The following is a 16072-nucleotide window of genomic DNA, read 5'->3' on the forward strand; positions in this document are numbered from 1 at the left end:
GAAGAATAAAAGGCCAGCAAAGTGCACCTCGACACCCATTCAGGTGCCATTACCCCGTAATTCTTTAAAAACTCCGTGTGCATTTATAGTCACTGGGAAGTGCTGGAGTGGGAAGCCTCTGGACTAAATTGGTGTTAGCACATGAAAGAGAGGCAGTCCTGCAGGGGCAGCGGGCTCTGGGCTGCTCTGCTCACCGGCTGGCTCGGTGGGCTCGGGGCAGCCATTCCTGCCTGTGCCCCTGCTGGCAGTGCCCACTCCAGCTGTGCCCTTTGGGGGAGGAGCTCCTGGGGACACAGCCCTGGAGCTGAGGCAGGGAAGGCAAACAGGGATGAGAGGAATGCCCAGACAGCAGGGCAAGGTGCCCAGACATGCTGCCCTGCGAGCACGGGAGCCCCGGGTGTTGCTGTCTCTGTTCCCAGGCCTTGGCTTCTCTCTGCCGGCCAGCAAAGCGTGCACCACTTCCAAATACAGCGGTGGGGTGAACTGGCAGCTTCCCAGCTCCACTGGGGAACGGGGGGATGTCACGAAACTCACTTTGCAAACTCAAGAAGAGCTTGATCAGAGCCTCCATCCAGCCTGGAGCTGTGCCACCTCCCTGCAGGTGAAAACCTCCTTGCAGTTCTGAGCCATCTCATCCCACTCCACCCACGCTCCAGCCTGCTCCAATTTGCCAGCAGAGAAACCCATTTTCTCCCCTCCTCCCTTGTCTGAGGAGCTGCAGACACATCCCTTGGCTTTCCCTCTTCTCCGCGGGCTTTTCCAGGGCCCTTTCCTCCCGTTGTTTGTTCGTTCCCTGTACTCCATCCCATCTTTTGCCTCCCTCCCTGGTTTGATACAGCATCTCGCTGCTCCTGCCTCACACTCTGAGCAGGGGTATTGGATGGATTCCCCATAGAGTATAAATTGAATGGAGAGAAGTGGCTGGTTTCCCAGCAATAATTTATCTGATTAAAAAAATCCTCCCCGACCTCCCCCTCCTCTGATAGTCCTACACCCCCTCCAAAAAGCACCATTGGCACCAGGGCTGGTGTTTGAACTCTGTTATTCAAATTGCTGGAAGGGGGATTTAGATGGGAAAATAACTGGCAAAGGATGGTTCTCGGGGGGTTTTCCCCAGAGTGTCGGTGCTGAAATTTGGAACCTGGGTTGTTAAGTGGAGAAGGCAGAGAGTAAATAATTCTGAGTCAAGTACCTGGGTGATTTGTACCTTTGTCCCCAAACGCCCTGCCCGGATGCACACGTGCTGTGTTTGCCCACCACACACACTGCATGGAGGAGCCCAGCTCTGGAGCACAGCAAGCTGCTCCTGCTGTTCCCTCTCTCCTCTCTTTTCTTCTCTTACCTCAGGGCTGGCTCCAAATAAAAGAAGGAAACTGCCTCACAAAATGCATGTCACCTTGTTTGTTACTTGCACGGGCTTCATTCCTTCCAAACCATTTTCTTCTCCAACATTCCCGTTGTAATTGCAGGATGGAAAAGTCACCCCAAGGGGCAGTGGGTTTGACTGGTGCCTGTTCCTGTGTGGGTGACAGGCAGGTATTTGCAGGTATTTACAGCAGGGGCTCCCTGGTGCTGCCAAGGGCTGGCACGGAGTGTGTGCAGACCATGGCAGGGCCTGGCGTGGTCCCAGCTCCCCTGGACATTGCTCTGCTCACAGCGGCTCTCTGGCCACTGCAGGGAATGGGGACGGGCCCAGCTGCAGCTTCTCAGCCTCGGAGCACCCTCAGGCCAGTGGCCAGGGCTCAGGTTTCCTGGTTTTGACGGGAGGGCTGCTCAGATGAAACCTCTCTCGGCTCCTTCTGGAGGATTTACACTGCCACAAGTCCTCATTTTTTCCAGATGTTTTACCTAATAAATCAAGGAGTCTCATCAGAGGATTGGGATCCAAAAGCTGTTACCATGACTTCAAAGGCACAGGCTGGAGTGGAAAGAAGCAGTGTAGACATTTTATACCACTGTATGCACTGATCATGAAAACACACTCTGCTCCCAGGATTTTTTTTCCTGTGGATACCAGAACTCCAACCATGATTAAATAAAATGGTGCTGTGCTCCTTCAGCCAACCTTTGCTGAAAAGAATGGAGCTGCAGGAGCCTCGGGCTGCAGGGCTGGCAGGAAACAGGATGGGGCTGGTCCTGAGAGGGGCTGAGCTCTGCCAGCCCCCATCCGAAATCCAGGACCATTAACTCAGGGCTGAACTCACTCCATCTTCTCACATCAATATTCAACTGCATATTTTCTCCTAGTGCTGGTTTAAGCAATTCCCACATAAAGGAATCAGATGTTCATCTTCTTCAGATGTTGGGAGAGAAAAAGATAAAAAGAGTTCCATGGCTGTAAAATATGATTGTGACTATTCAGACCAGTTTGTTCCTTGATCAAGAATGTAACTTTTTTTTTTCATGTAGAGAAGGCTTTCTTTTTACAGTGTCTACATGGTGTCATTTTCTTTCGCTGTTCCATTTCTAAAGATAACTGTGTTTGGAGAAGCTGTTACGTGTTTCTATCACTCCATAACACAAGGTGCTGCAGGAGAACAGAATGAAGAAAAGCAGCTGAAGAAAGGAAAGCTGATCCTGTGGTGGGTGAGCAGCAGGCCCACAGGGTTGGTTTTGGTTCCCCACTTTCCCAGAGCACTGGTCTGGCATCAGAAGTGCCTGAGCTCCTCATCCTCTACCTCGACTTCCCTTGGATCCTGTTGGATTTGGAATCACTGAATGGTTTGGGTTGGAAGAGACCTTAAAGCTCATCCAGTTCCACCCCTTGCCATGGTCAGGGAGCCTTCCACTATCCCAGGTTGCTCCAAGCCCCGTCCAACCTGGCCTTGGACACTTTATCTCCCCTCCCACTCGGTGCTGCAGGGCTGAGGGGATGGTGGCAGGCAGGAACAGGCTGCTGGGGCAGGGGGCACAGGGTGCCCTGGTTCTGGGGAGCCCCTTCAGCATGGACTGAGGTGCCCAGGTCCAGTGTTTGGTTTCAGGAGAGTTTTTGGGCTTCCTCCTTCACAGGACTGCCCTGAAGCACAGCCATGGAGAGGGGAGGCTCTCACAACCTCCTGGGGGTACCTGCAGCAGATGATGTGAGCAGAGATTTTGGCTTGTGCTGCCTCAGGATTCTGGGATGAAAATAAGTTGTCACTTAACAACACTGGGAACTGTAGCACTTGGAGTTCTGGGAAAATCCTGTGCACCCCCAGTAGGCACTGTAGTTATTTAAAACACATTTAGGACATGACTTCACTCCAGGAGACTGTATTTTGTGTTTTATGTGTCCCAGGCAGTGGGGAGCAAGAGGGCATTTGGTTCTGCAAGATGTATAACCAGACCTGAAAACCTCACCGTGGCTGCACAAGGCTGGAAGTTTAGGAAGAGGGGATGTCCCACTGCAGCCAGGTAGGGAAGGGAGTGCCAGGTATAGAACTCCTGTGTTCTAATGGTATGTTCAGACTGAAAAACAGCCTCATCTAAATATTAATATTCAAATAACAGTCACCACAAATCCATTTGTTCCTGCCACAGACTTCAGAAAAATTGCTGCTTGTCTTTCCTCCCCCACGAGGCTGAATCCCAGCACCCCAGATTGTCGTGACTGCCTGGGATTGGTGACATCTCCAGTGAAATGTGTTGGAGCATCAAAACAGAGTGGGAGAAACACAGCCTGGCTCCGGGAGCCAGAAATAGGTACTATCACTTCTGAGCTGAAGCCTCCCTTCTCCTTCCCCACCCAGCCCTGCCTCTCTGGCACGTGCAGCACATAATTGTGGTGTTCCCATCGGAGGAAAGGAAAACCACGTTCCTAAAGCAAGCAGGGCATTAAGTGATGGCCGTGCTTTGGAGGCAGAGAATGTTAGGACATGTATCCTAAATTAGGGAACATCACTGGTGATGGTTTGCAGATTTTCTGCAGGGAATGGGTGTAGAAAGGAGCACAGCTCATCTCCTGCAGTGCCATGTGGAAAAGCATCAGAGGTACACCATAAAATGGGGAGCTTGAATTCCCTTCACTGGACAGTTGCTCAAATCCTTGTAATTGAATGAGTGATGAATATAGCACGCTGGATTTCTCCCTGGGTCCTTTCTCTCCTTAATTCTGTGAGTGTGAATCTCAGTCATGCTTTCACAGTTTTTTTTTTTTTAAGTCTGCTCACTGGAGTATTTGTCCCCTTCTGCCAAACCCCAAAAGCTCAATTTAATTTAAAAAAAGGGATCATTTGGGAAGGATCAATTATCGATTCACAAAGATAATGCTCCTTGAAGATGTTTGCTCCTTTGGCAGTGACTGATTCAAAGGGGTTCCATTTCAGGATGTCTGTTCTGCTGCTCCCAAGGCCTGCACAGAGGAGGAGGGATTGTGTGATGCCATATAAATCAGGGGCTGTTACAGGGATGTCAAACACAACTGCACCACGGGATGCTAATGGTGAGCAGGTGAGGAGTCAGAGCAAGTCAGAACCGATGAAGAAAAGCCACAAAACTCCTGTGTCTGGTTCTTGATGCTTCCCAAAAGTGCAGTGTCTGCACGCTGCTCCGCTGTCCTGGGAAAAGCGCAGGCTGTTCCTCTGATCCATATCACATTTTCAAAGTGCTCCACTAATTGGATGAGTAGGTTTGGTGGGAACATCTTTAGTTCTCAATTCTCCCATCAGGAAATATCTAAATGAAATGATGTGAGCACACCTCTAGCCCAGGCTACTTTCCCACGTCCATCCACTGGATTTGTGCTCACCTGAGGCAGTGGTGACCAGGCCACTGGACACACAGCAAGAGACCTGTTGGATTAAACTTCCACTGGAGTGGAGGAAGAAAACTCACAATTTTTGTGCATGTAAATATGAGTTTCCTCCTTTTCCAGCAGCAGTTAAATCCCAAAGCTCTGACTCCAGTGAGTTCCTGAGTGTAGGAGTAAGAAGTGATTTGGGGTCTTGGTGTGCAGCTTTTGGAGAAGGGGCCAGTGCTGGTGCTTTCCCCCTTTCTCAATCCCATGAGGATTCCAGGTTTCCAGAGGTTCCAGCTGGCTCTTTCCAGCCCCTGCTCATCTCTCAGACTCAAAGCCTTGAGGTTTGTGGGCACAGAGCACAGGAAGATGTCAAAGGGAGCACACAATGATTGTGTGATCCTCACAGCTTCCCAAACATCTGTTAGCCTAGAAGAGAAGCTGAGCTCAGACCAAAATGAAGCTTTAGAGTTTTAAAACAGGCCACGAGACTCCCTTAGTGGAGAAAGAATTCAGGCTGTGGAAGGTTTCAGGGAATGGTGGAAGGTTTCAGGGAATGGTGGAAGGTTTCAGGGAATGGCTGTAGGTTGTGAGCCAGGATAGTGGATGACCACGAGTCCGTTGGACAGGCTGTGCCTGTGCATGTCCCTGCAAGCACATTCCACCGTGGTTTCTGTACCAGTTTTTGTTATTTCTCAATATTCCCACTAATATTTCATGCATTTATCTTGGTTGTGGGTAATTTCAGCAGTGAAAGTGCTGATTCTGAAGTCCTTTTGTGACATTGGATTGGGACAACCCAACAGTTTTATGCAGGCCTCCAAAAAATGTCCTGCCCACTGGTCTCCGATCCCAAGAACATTCCTGTTTTCTCTGCATATCCTTATGCACAGCACTGATAGGAAGACTCCATTTGTGTAGAGGAATAACCCAACAATTACAAATATTTTTTATTTTCCAGGACTTCGGGGTCACTAGAATGATGGGACAGGAAAGACTGAGGTGCAGCTGGATAACTCCAGATCCCAGCCAGTGGGGTTTGTGTCTCCCTTCCAAATCAGGCCATGCAGAACCTGCTCCTCTTCCTCAGTCAAGGGAAGGGAATGTGTTGAGGAAGTGGGAGCTGGGAGAAAGGACAATGTTGGCTGGATCTCATGTTGTCCTCTGGAAGGTTTTAATGATCTTTAGCTTCCATATAGAAAGGCTCCTTCTGGAGCCAGGAGAGCTCCTCACTTGAGGAGTGACATCAAGGTCAGCTGCAGCCCTCGAGATTTACCTTTCTTAAGCATCTCACATCTCTCTGGACCCCAGGGGTAGATGGGATATTGGGAAGAAATTCCTGGCTGTGAGGGTGGTGAGGCCCTGGCACAGGGTGCCCAGAGCAGCTGTGGCTGTCCCTGGATCCCTGGAAGTGTCCAAGGCCAGGCTGGATGGGGCTTGGAGCAGCATGGGAGAGTGGAAGGTGTCCCTGCCCACAGCAGGGGGTGGAATGCAGTGAACTTTAATGTCCCTTCCAACCCAAACTATTCTGGGATTCTATGAATCCTCTCAGTGCCCTCAGCCTGACCCTGTTATTTGATAATAACTCTCCTCTTTCACTTTACTTTAATTAAAAAATAAAGATTTTTTGTGCTGTGCCTTCCACCTTGGCTCTTGAAGAGGGATCACTGTTTAGTAGTGACACTGGGAAACACCATGGCAGTATTGCTGCTCTCCACTGGAAAAACAAGGGACGTCTAAGGCTGCATCCAAGCAGAGACTGAAGTGAAATGTACACGAAATTTAGGCACCTTCATCCAAAATCATGATCCTGGAAAACCTGCTCTTGGCTTTCCCTGCTGCAGGAGCTGCATATGCAAGGCAGACAACCCTCAGTGTTTAACTTCCTCCTCTGCCATCTCAAGGCACTTGAAGGGATGTCTTCCCAGACACACCTTTCCTGTTGATGAGACTGACTGATATTTCTCCCTAAAATACTTGGATCAAAATGGCCTCAGTCTGGTGGCAGAGGGCAGGAGCTGTTTCTGCTGGGCTGGCCATGTGTCCCATGGTTGGAGCAGTCAGTTCCCAAAGCAAGCCCATGTCCCTTTACCTGTTCTTGAAAAGGCCAAATGACCCCAGGTACGCTGTCCAGGAAGTATCCATCCTTGTCCATGTTCAAGGCCAGCCTTGGAACTCCCCCTAAATCTCCTTTGAGTGCCCTTGTGCTGCACCTCTTGGGAACAAGGAGGATTTCCATGACTTTCCAACATCTCCTGCCCAGGGTGTTAACTCTGAGTGACATCATCACCTCGCTGCAGTTCGGGGCACCAGAGGGTCCCAAAGCACACCTGCAAACGGGGCAGATGGCATCAAATGAGCAATTTGGAGTTACAGTCTCAGTTATGAGGGAATTCATGTCCTGGCAGCCAGAGCAGTAAAGTCAGAGTTATCACTTCAGGGTGCTTGAAGCGGAATGGGGAGAGCAAAACTACACCCAGCTAAGTCTGTAAGTCAAAACTAAATTATCTCTAATTGCAGCCAGGTGAAACACTCGAGTGGACAGTGTGCAAGTGCTTGACAAAAAGTGGAAAGCAAAAGCTTTTTGTACAAGCATTAATCTTGATGCCTCACTGGGGTCAGCTGGGAGTGCAAGGAGAGAATTCAGCTCAGTCAGCACCGGGCTGTAAAGATCTATGTCTGGCTTTGCATTTCATTCTGTTTATCTGGGCTATTAATTAGCTCCTTTCAGTTTCCCTGGGAAGATCTGTGTGTTAGGGCTCCTGAACACTCATAAAGATCCGTCATTGATTGCTTGGGCAGCTAAATTGGGTCGACACTTCACTACTCAGAGGTGTCTTAACTTTGCATCCTTTTCTGCTGGGGCAGGAATACCAGAGATGACTTCAATCTTCTTGGAACCTGCTTGTACACATTGCTTTCCTAATTTCATGCCTAGGTATGGCATTTCCATTACAAAGGAGTTGTGTTGCTGAGCTCTGCAGGTCTGGGTCTCTCAATAGCTGATCAGAGCTTCTGGTCATGTGCTTGTGCTCTTTTCCCTCAAAACAAAACATCCTCTCCACAGATCCTGGGCTATCAAAGCTCCCGAAGCAGTTCAAGTGCCAAACACAACCCCAATGGCAGCCTGAGAAATGATGTGTCCCAGTGGGGCTGTTGAATATGCACAAACGTATGGTCTGTTTTCCAACGTGCCTGTCAGAGCCCTGCTGCTGCCTCCAGCAGAGAAAAATATTTGTCATAGGCCATTTCCCCCCAAACTTTACTGCTTGCAGGAAATAGAAAATATTCTTTTCTGACGTATTTATTTGTATTTGACTGTAGTCACAATGGGTTGCATTTTTCCCCCTTCTCTGGTGACCCACCAGGGTCCACTGCTGTCAGTTCTGTCATTGTCTCTCACGGATCTGTAAGCCTTTTCACCCTTTCCTCTGGTTTCAGCTGGACTCTAGGTAAAAATTCCATATAGATTAGCTTTAAGGTGTGTGTGCTCCTTTCAGATTTACTGAGCGCCCTGTCCAGGTTTCCCTGTGTTTTAAAATCCCCATTCTCTTGTTGAGGTACCTGGGGAAGGTGTTCTGATGTGAACGAGGCTTTCCAACACAACTGTAAATGCTGCTAATTTTTCACACCATCTCTTTTGCTGTCTGTGTTTCCATACATTGAACAAGGGATCCCTTTGGTCAGAGGGAAAATCCCTACTGTGGGAGATGACTCAGAGCAGTGTCACTGCTCAATCCCCAAAGTCTGCATGTAGCTTTTGGTTGGGGTTAATTAAGTTCCTAGAAGTTCATAAGTTGGTGTACAATTTGAATATCTGCTTATCTTTGTGGTTTGGACCCTCCTGCTGCAGTGTCACCCCACCCACCCCGGGTCCAGGAACTCCAAACAGGGATTTTGTCCATGTTCCAGGCTCTGTGGGCATTCTCACATTCTTGATCACAGAATCCCAGAAATGTTTAGGTTAGAAGGGACCTTAAAGACCACCTTGTCCCACCTCCTGCCATGTGTGGGAACACCTTCCACCAGCTGTCCAACCTGGCCTTGGACACTTCCAGGGATGGGGCAGCCACAGATGCTCTGTGCAACCCATGCCAGGGCCTCAGCACCAAACACAGCCAACAATTCCTGCCCAATATCCCATCTAAACCTGCCCTTCTTCTGGTGTCAATTTTAGGTGAAGTGCAAGATAGACCTTAGTCACTTCTAACAGGGCAGGCATCATTCACTTGTCTCGACAGAATTATTGAAACCTTTCATGTGTCAGAGCCTCCTGTAGCCAGGAACAAGACCAGGTTCTTCCTGTTCCTGGTGTGGAAACTGTTCACAGTGAAGTACCTGCTCTTGTGTCTGAGTTCCCACTGCTCCCTTCCCACAGCAGGAGCCTGAGCACAGCAGGTCTTCTTTGGGAGCCTTCTGGAGGCACCACACCCCAGATTGCATTTGCCTGAAACTGGATGCAGAATTAAAAAAAAAAAAAAAAAAAGAGAGAGAGAGTAAGAGAACAGGAGTGGCTTTGAGGTTTTTTTTTCCTGATGTCTTTCACTGGTACCTTTTTACAGCTTTCTTTTTAAACTGAGCATAATTCATTAACTCTGATCTTTACAAACAAACCACACGCTCACAGTCATAGTAGCTGTAATCATGAAAACAAGTGTCAGTCATACTATTCCTTGTACTGCCTTCTCCAAAAGCAGTGGTTCCCAGAATGTCGTGGCAGTCTCAGGCGTGGTGGATACTGTGATGGCACCCCAGAAGGAGCAGCTGAGTGCTACTGATTGCTAGAGGTCAGCAGGAAATGCTGGGCTCCCATCTGAAAACACAAACCCAACAGATCACGGACTGAGCGGCAGCATGAAAGGGGTCAGAGGCAGATTGCAGCCCTTTGGGACTGGGAAAACAGATTTGTGAGAAAGCTTTTCTCCTTCTGTCAAATCTCTGTTATTTGTTACCTGCCTCCGAGGGCTCACAGCTGAAAAATATCATTGCTTTGCTTCATGGAATCTAAATGTCCACATGATATAGACATAAACCTCCATTTCTTCTCAGCCCTCACCAAAGGTTTTTGGTCACAGAAGGAGAGTCTTTTTGAGAAATTGATTTTTGTTGAATACCTACACTTCTGTGCTTTCAGAAATGAAGGACACTTCTGATAACAACTTCTGATAGCCTGAACATCTTTCTCTACCAATTCTCCACTTTCAGCAATGTAAGTTTGTTCCAAGCATCTGAATTCTCTCCAGTTTTTGGCAGTGATGCTTTTTAGCTGAATTCCTCTGGGAATGTGAAGAAATGCTGCTTGTGCACAAAATGTCCATTGCCTGTATAGAATAAGAGCATTTTCCTCCCAGATTCCCCTGCCAGCATGTGCCTTCCACTATGGGAGGAGAAGGAAATGCATTTCAACTTTTGGTCCTTCTAAGAGCATCCCTTAAAAAATGTGTATTAGTACAGAGGGAAGCAGGTGGAGCAACAGCCTGGGCAACATTTACAGTGTGGTGGTTTCTGGTCACAAGGATCAGCACCTTCACCTCTTCTTGGGGCAGTCGTGTTCAAACCCCACTGATCCCCGTTGGAGTCAAGTCCCCACCTTTGGTTTCCTGCTCCCTCTGGCCCGTTCAGTGTCTCTGAAGACCTTTGTGTCTCACTTGGACACAGTCACGTTCTGACGTCTCTGAGACCCATTTCATATTTCCCAGAATCAATAATTTCCGATGCAGCTGCAGGAATACCGGGCAGTCGATCAGTTCCGTCAGGTTCCCTTAGGAGGAAAAGTGGAGCAGTGTAAGGATGACATTTCTTAGGGAACTGCTGCCCAGGCACATTTGTTGTTTCAAGTCATCTGACTTTGGGGCTCAGAGAGGGGCTGCAGCCTGTAGCACTCATGTAATTTCATTTTAAAGCTGCCACTCAGGTGCTGAGGGAATGACAGCAGTGGTAGAAGCCCTGTGTGACAGCAGACCCAGCAATCCTGATGTGCAAAGTGCTCAGACCTGTCAGGGAGATCCGAGGGCTCCTGGCTCCATCACCCATGTTCCACATCCCATCGGAGCCCCTGGTTTGTGCTCCTGGCTTTGATCACCAGGCCCCTGGGATGAGCATGGGAAGCTGGGAGAACAGTGGTGTTTCTGCAGCAGTGTTGCCCTGAAGGGATGTTTAAACAACAACTAAAAAAAGTTAAATGAATGTCTGTGAGAAGTGTCAGATTGGAGCTTGAGGAGTCAGACTCTTCACCTGTCTGAAGGCTGCCCACATTTTCCCTGGCAGAGCTCTCAGTGCAGCACCATTCCTTGGCACAAAGTGTGTTCTTTGTTTTTTAAACTGTCCTTGTGTCCCCATATTGCTCAGTCCTGCAGCTGAGAAAGAGTCAGTCGGTGCTGATGGGGTAAGAGGTCGCACTGGTAACACTAGGAAGGAATGTTGGCTAATTTACCCTGGTTTTAGAGAAGCTGAAGAATTTCAAGAGGTTAGAATGACTTAAAAGTAAAATTTATGCAGAACGAGTCAAGGTGTAACTGCTTATAAACCAGGAACTGCTGGGAACAGAAGCTTGTTTCTCTCCTTAGCAAATCAGGGCTGTACCCCTGCTATTGCTGTCTGGGAAGAGACTTCCATGTTCTCCTCTGACAGCTGCATCACCAAGGTCTTGTCCAGACTTTTGCAGCGTTCCCAGGTGCTGCAGCACAACCTTCCTGGCAAGAAGGTGATTTAGGATGCACCATGATCTTCAAACTTCCAGATCCTGTGGCAAAAGCAATCCCTCAGGGCTCCAGGCATCCTTCTGTGAGCTTGGGGAATGAAAGCACTTTGTAAATCAGGTCTTGTTCTGAAAACTTTAATTTTACAACTGTTCGAGCTTGTCCCTTTGTCAGACAACATGGTAAAAATGAAGAAGTCCAATATTTCCTCCATGAAAAATCCATTGTATTTATAGGAAATTCCTTCATAGCATTTGAAAGGGTGATGCAGTTTGTCTGAGCATTCCTATTGGAGGAAGCAAAGCTAAACTATGACTTTAAAGGACTGTCTGAGAGTGCATGAACAAGATTATTACAGCAAACAGGACTCTGTCCCTGTCCCAACCTATTGTCCAATGTCTTTATTCCTTCCTGTTTCTGTGGCTCATTGTCCCTGCCTTCGCTCCATCATAGCAAGGACTGGTTTTGAATTGTTGAATTAGTGGACTGAGGTAATTTTGTTCATATTTACTCTTCCATCACAAGGTTCTAATAGCACTCTGTGCCTCCAGTTCCTGCCATTTAAAGCAAAGGGACGCTTCAGCCACTATGTCCAAGCAATGACTCCTGGAATCATTGCTTCTGTATATTCAGTTTTAAACACTTCAAATCACAGTCTGGGATACAGACCAAAAGGAAGGACAGTGGGAGTTGGTGTTGTCACAACAGTCAAGTGTATTTGGTCTCAAGTTTTATGTGTGGACTTGCCCATCTAACTGTGGCTGGTCTGTTTGTATCTCTCACAGATAAAGTGGCCTTTTTTTTCCATTTCCAGGAGTCCCTCAACACACCTGATTCCAGCCATATGACCTCCGCTGACCCCTTCAGGTGGCACACAGAACGGGCAGGGGTCTGTGCTGCTGTTGGTTCCTGCCGTGGGCAGAGGTGAGCCTTGTGAGGATGCTGGGACCCCCGGGAGCCTTGGGCTGTGTTTCCCAGGCATCCTCTGCTGTTGGTCTTTGGTTATTTCTTTGATTTCCCAAGCCCAGAGGCAAATGACTGTTTCTGTGTGCTAAGCATCAATTCTTTTCCTTTTGTTCTTACCCTTTCTCCTCTCCACAGTTTTCCTCTCACTTCAAATTCTCTCAGACTGCTGCAATCTCACTTCCCCTCACAGGAGAAAACGTGATGATGTTTACAGAGCTGAAGCACTGGGACTCAGGAGATGTGAAAGGTGGCCCTGCTGGCTCGACCTCCAACACCTCTTGGTGGTTCTGCTTTCTGACTTCCTGTCAGGATAACCTGGACTAAAACCCTCCACGCTTTTCCTGTGTGATCCTACGGTGTCTAACACAACCTCAGGTAAGACCTTTAGGCACTCCCATTATATGAATGAGAACAAGATTGTTGGTGTCAGTAATTAACATTCTTGTGGGATTGTTGGAAATGCTTTGGGATAAACACCACCTGGAATCCTCGCCTGGTTTATGTGGTTTTTAAGATGCAGAGGAGACAGATCCTGTTTGCACAAGAGGGCATGGACCATCTGTCTCCTCTCTTACTGGATCTGCAGAGAGTCTTTCAGCCCAAAGATGAGTTGCTGTAGCTCAGGGAGAAGTGGGACACTGGAAAAGTGAGGGCACGGACAGTGGGGAAGAAGAAGGGAGACTCAGTGGTCAGTGTGTCCCTGGTAATGATCTCATCTGAGAACAACGACCAAGACAACCACCAAAACAAGAAAATACAGTCACTGAGAATGCTGTGAGAGCTGTGGCACGGTGTCATCCCATGACAGGTTTCCAGAGATGAAATCTCACTCTACTGACATGGATGGCAAAAATCCCGTTGAGTGCAATAACATCAGGCATTCCCCTTGGAGGTTCCCTGCATTTCTTTCCTTCTGGAGAGACCCATATCCCACCCACATCATTATGCACTTCCTGATCACAAATGCTTTACCCTTTTCTTTCAAATTGTGGATTCGATTCCAGTAAACCCTGCATGTTGGATTCTAGGTTCCCTCCATCTACCTCTGGAAACCCTAAATAAACAAACATTGGATTAGACCTCAGCAGCTCCCTTGCTCAGCAAGGGAAGCCTTTAAAAGCATTTTGCACTGCTTATGTTTCAGACTCTGTCAGCCTGGGACTCAAGGAGCTCCACCTTCCTCTCAGCCATGCCAGAGAACTCACCTCAGTGATGGGAAGGTCTGCCTCCATTTACGACCCTCCCTGATTCCACCGAGGAGCTGGAACTGCTCAGGAATGACAGAAGTATGTGCTGGGGTTGGAGGGTTTCTGGCACATGACCTGCTAACCTAGAATTTGCTCGGCAAAGTCCAGAGCATGACTTTTAACCTCAGAGCAATTTGCAAAACCACATCTGTGACCAATAAATGTGAAAAATAAATGAAAACAAAATCTAGCCCTATTGAAAGATGAAAGACAGCACACCTTGCTGGGCACTGGTGCTGGAATCAGGATGGAGATCGGGAATAATTGGACAGGCCATGTTGCCAGAAGTTGTCCATGAATGGAGGAATGCCTCCCACAAGGGAGGCAGCACAGCAGGTTAAACTGAAGGTATGTCATAGCTCTGAGTCTTAAACTTAACGAGCCACATCTTTATTTGTGCTGCAGCCCCTTCTTATCCCAAATTGCCTTTACCAGCTGCCAGAGGATGCCTGGTAATGGAAAATTCTCTGGATAACAATAAATTGGTGTAACGATTCAGTGTCACCTCACATCCTGCTAAGCAATAGAGAAATCACGACGAGAAAAATAGGCACGGCCAGAGTGGCACTGAACAGTGCAATCCTAATTCCATAACCCTTCTTGTGGGCGACAGATAACCCAGTGCAATTTCCAGCCGCTCTGAAGCGGCTCCAAGTCTCAGCAGGAGTCAGGAAAGCTCAGCGTAGCCTCGGGACTGAGGAGTCGGAAAGATCAGGGGAGCTGCTGTTCCATAACCTTGCCTCTGCACCAAAACCAGGGGGCTGGCTTACAATGGGAAGCACTCCAAGCAAAACACAAAATTTTAATCACCGAAATGAAGGTCCTCCTCTGGATTCCTCTCTGGAGAATAGTCTGTCTCTGATGATTGTGCACAGACTCGCAAAGAAGGTAAATTTTGGATTTAAATCTCTATGTCAGTGTGTGAATGACTGTTAAATCTTGGCTGTAAGGCTAAGATATATTCAAGAGGAGAAAAACACTTTTTCCACTTAAGTGGCTGAGGTAGAAGAGGTAAATATGTTGTCTCCCACTTTTAAAGGGTGAGGAAATAATTTATATATATGCATTACACCTTTGCACCTTTTAAATTCAAGAGTCTAAAAGTTTAGAAATACCAACATTAAGGTGGCCTGTGCAACTGTAATTTGTCCCTTCCATGCATTTGCATTATGATACCGTATTTAATTGTAATTAGATCACATGCTGTTCTTTCAACAGGTTTCTGACTTCACTCATTGTACAGAATAGACTGTGCTCACTAAGTAATAATTTTATTTTCTCCTTACTGTTCGCTGTGTGGCCCGTGCTTTATTTACAGCAGACTATTCAAATATTGTTCTGAAGACAGATTTATTCATTTCCTCCTGAGCTTTTCCATGGGACTCATCACTATGGTATCCAAGTGCTTCACAAACTCTAATTCATTTTCTCAACACTGGAGCAAGAACTGGTGTTGCCCTTATTTTACAGACGAGGAACTCGAGTGTACAGACAGAATAGTAAAAAATATCTTTTCATTCCAGAGATCCAATTAGGAATACTCAATGGCCTGATTTTGTCAGAAAATAGAACATGGCCCAAGCATCTAATTGAGTCAGAAGTTGTATAAATTCTCAATTATTGCAGATTTATCTGCAAGAGCTCTTCACTTCTCCAAGTCAGGCTTCAGAATGTCAGTCCAGGCACCTGGGCAGTGCTGACTGCACAATTAGTGCAGCGCTGGGCAGGCTCTGTTTAGGGACTGTGCTTTGCATCCCACAGATTCCAGAGGGTAAAAATCCTTTCTGGGAGCAGCAGTCACCTGCCCCACTCACAGTGCTGTGCTTGCTCGCCCTACAGTTCCTCACAAGGTGCATAAAATGCCTACATCTGATTTTTATAGTAAATGAGGTGCAAGTTGTTGAGGCACTTGTCTGGGTTCCCTGAACTTGGTTCAGTGTCTGAGCCTGGCTTATCCTTCTGCACTGGCTGCCTTTATCCTGCAGTTTGATACCTGGGGCGTGTGTTACTGTGCAGCCTGAGAACTGTTGCTTTATTGAATATGTACTTCTTTCCCATGTAGAGATAACCCCAGCAATAATCCTGGGTTGACATCGATGCAGGCCATCAGCAATGTGCAAATTGCCCTGTATGAGAGATGTCATGCTTGGCACAAGCTCCAACACTCCAAGGGAGTTCTCAGTGTATTTCAGGTACCTGCTGACCATTTTCCAGGTGGTCTTCATTTCCTTTCCTAAATCCTCACCTTTCTGCTCTGCCTCCCTGCCCCAGCTTCTGTCATTCCCATTACTACTTCACTGTCTCCAGTGAATTCCCTCTTCCAGAGGCCCTGTTGCATCCCATACCCAGCCTCGGGGTCCTCCTCCCTTGCCCCACTCCAGCTCTCCCATCTGATCCCCTTTGCCCAGCAAGCTCTCCCTCAGCCCTTGACCAGGCCATAGGGACAG

General features: G+C 47.8%; 1 long non-coding RNA gene across 1 annotated transcript in view; it reads left to right on the forward strand.

Moving 5' to 3' along the window:
- The window catches only part of LOC106861075 (uncharacterized), a 62416-nt gene extending 46751 nt beyond the window's left edge, over positions 1 to 15665 (forward strand). Inside the window, exons 5-7 of the long non-coding RNA XR_015806625.1 lie at positions 12227 to 12336; positions 12569 to 12753; positions 13523 to 15665. This is a non-coding gene — a long non-coding RNA (uncharacterized LOC106861075). The remainder of the gene's footprint in view (positions 1 to 12226; positions 12337 to 12568; positions 12754 to 13522) is intronic.
- Positions 15666 to 16072: the final 407 nt, after the last annotated feature.

This window comes from Sturnus vulgaris, chromosome 13 (assembly GCF_052056855.1).
Source record: "Sturnus vulgaris isolate bStuVul1 chromosome 13, bStuVul1.hap1, whole genome shotgun sequence".
In the NCBI taxonomy this organism is placed as follows: Eukaryota; Metazoa; Chordata; class Aves; order Passeriformes; family Sturnidae; genus Sturnus; species Sturnus vulgaris.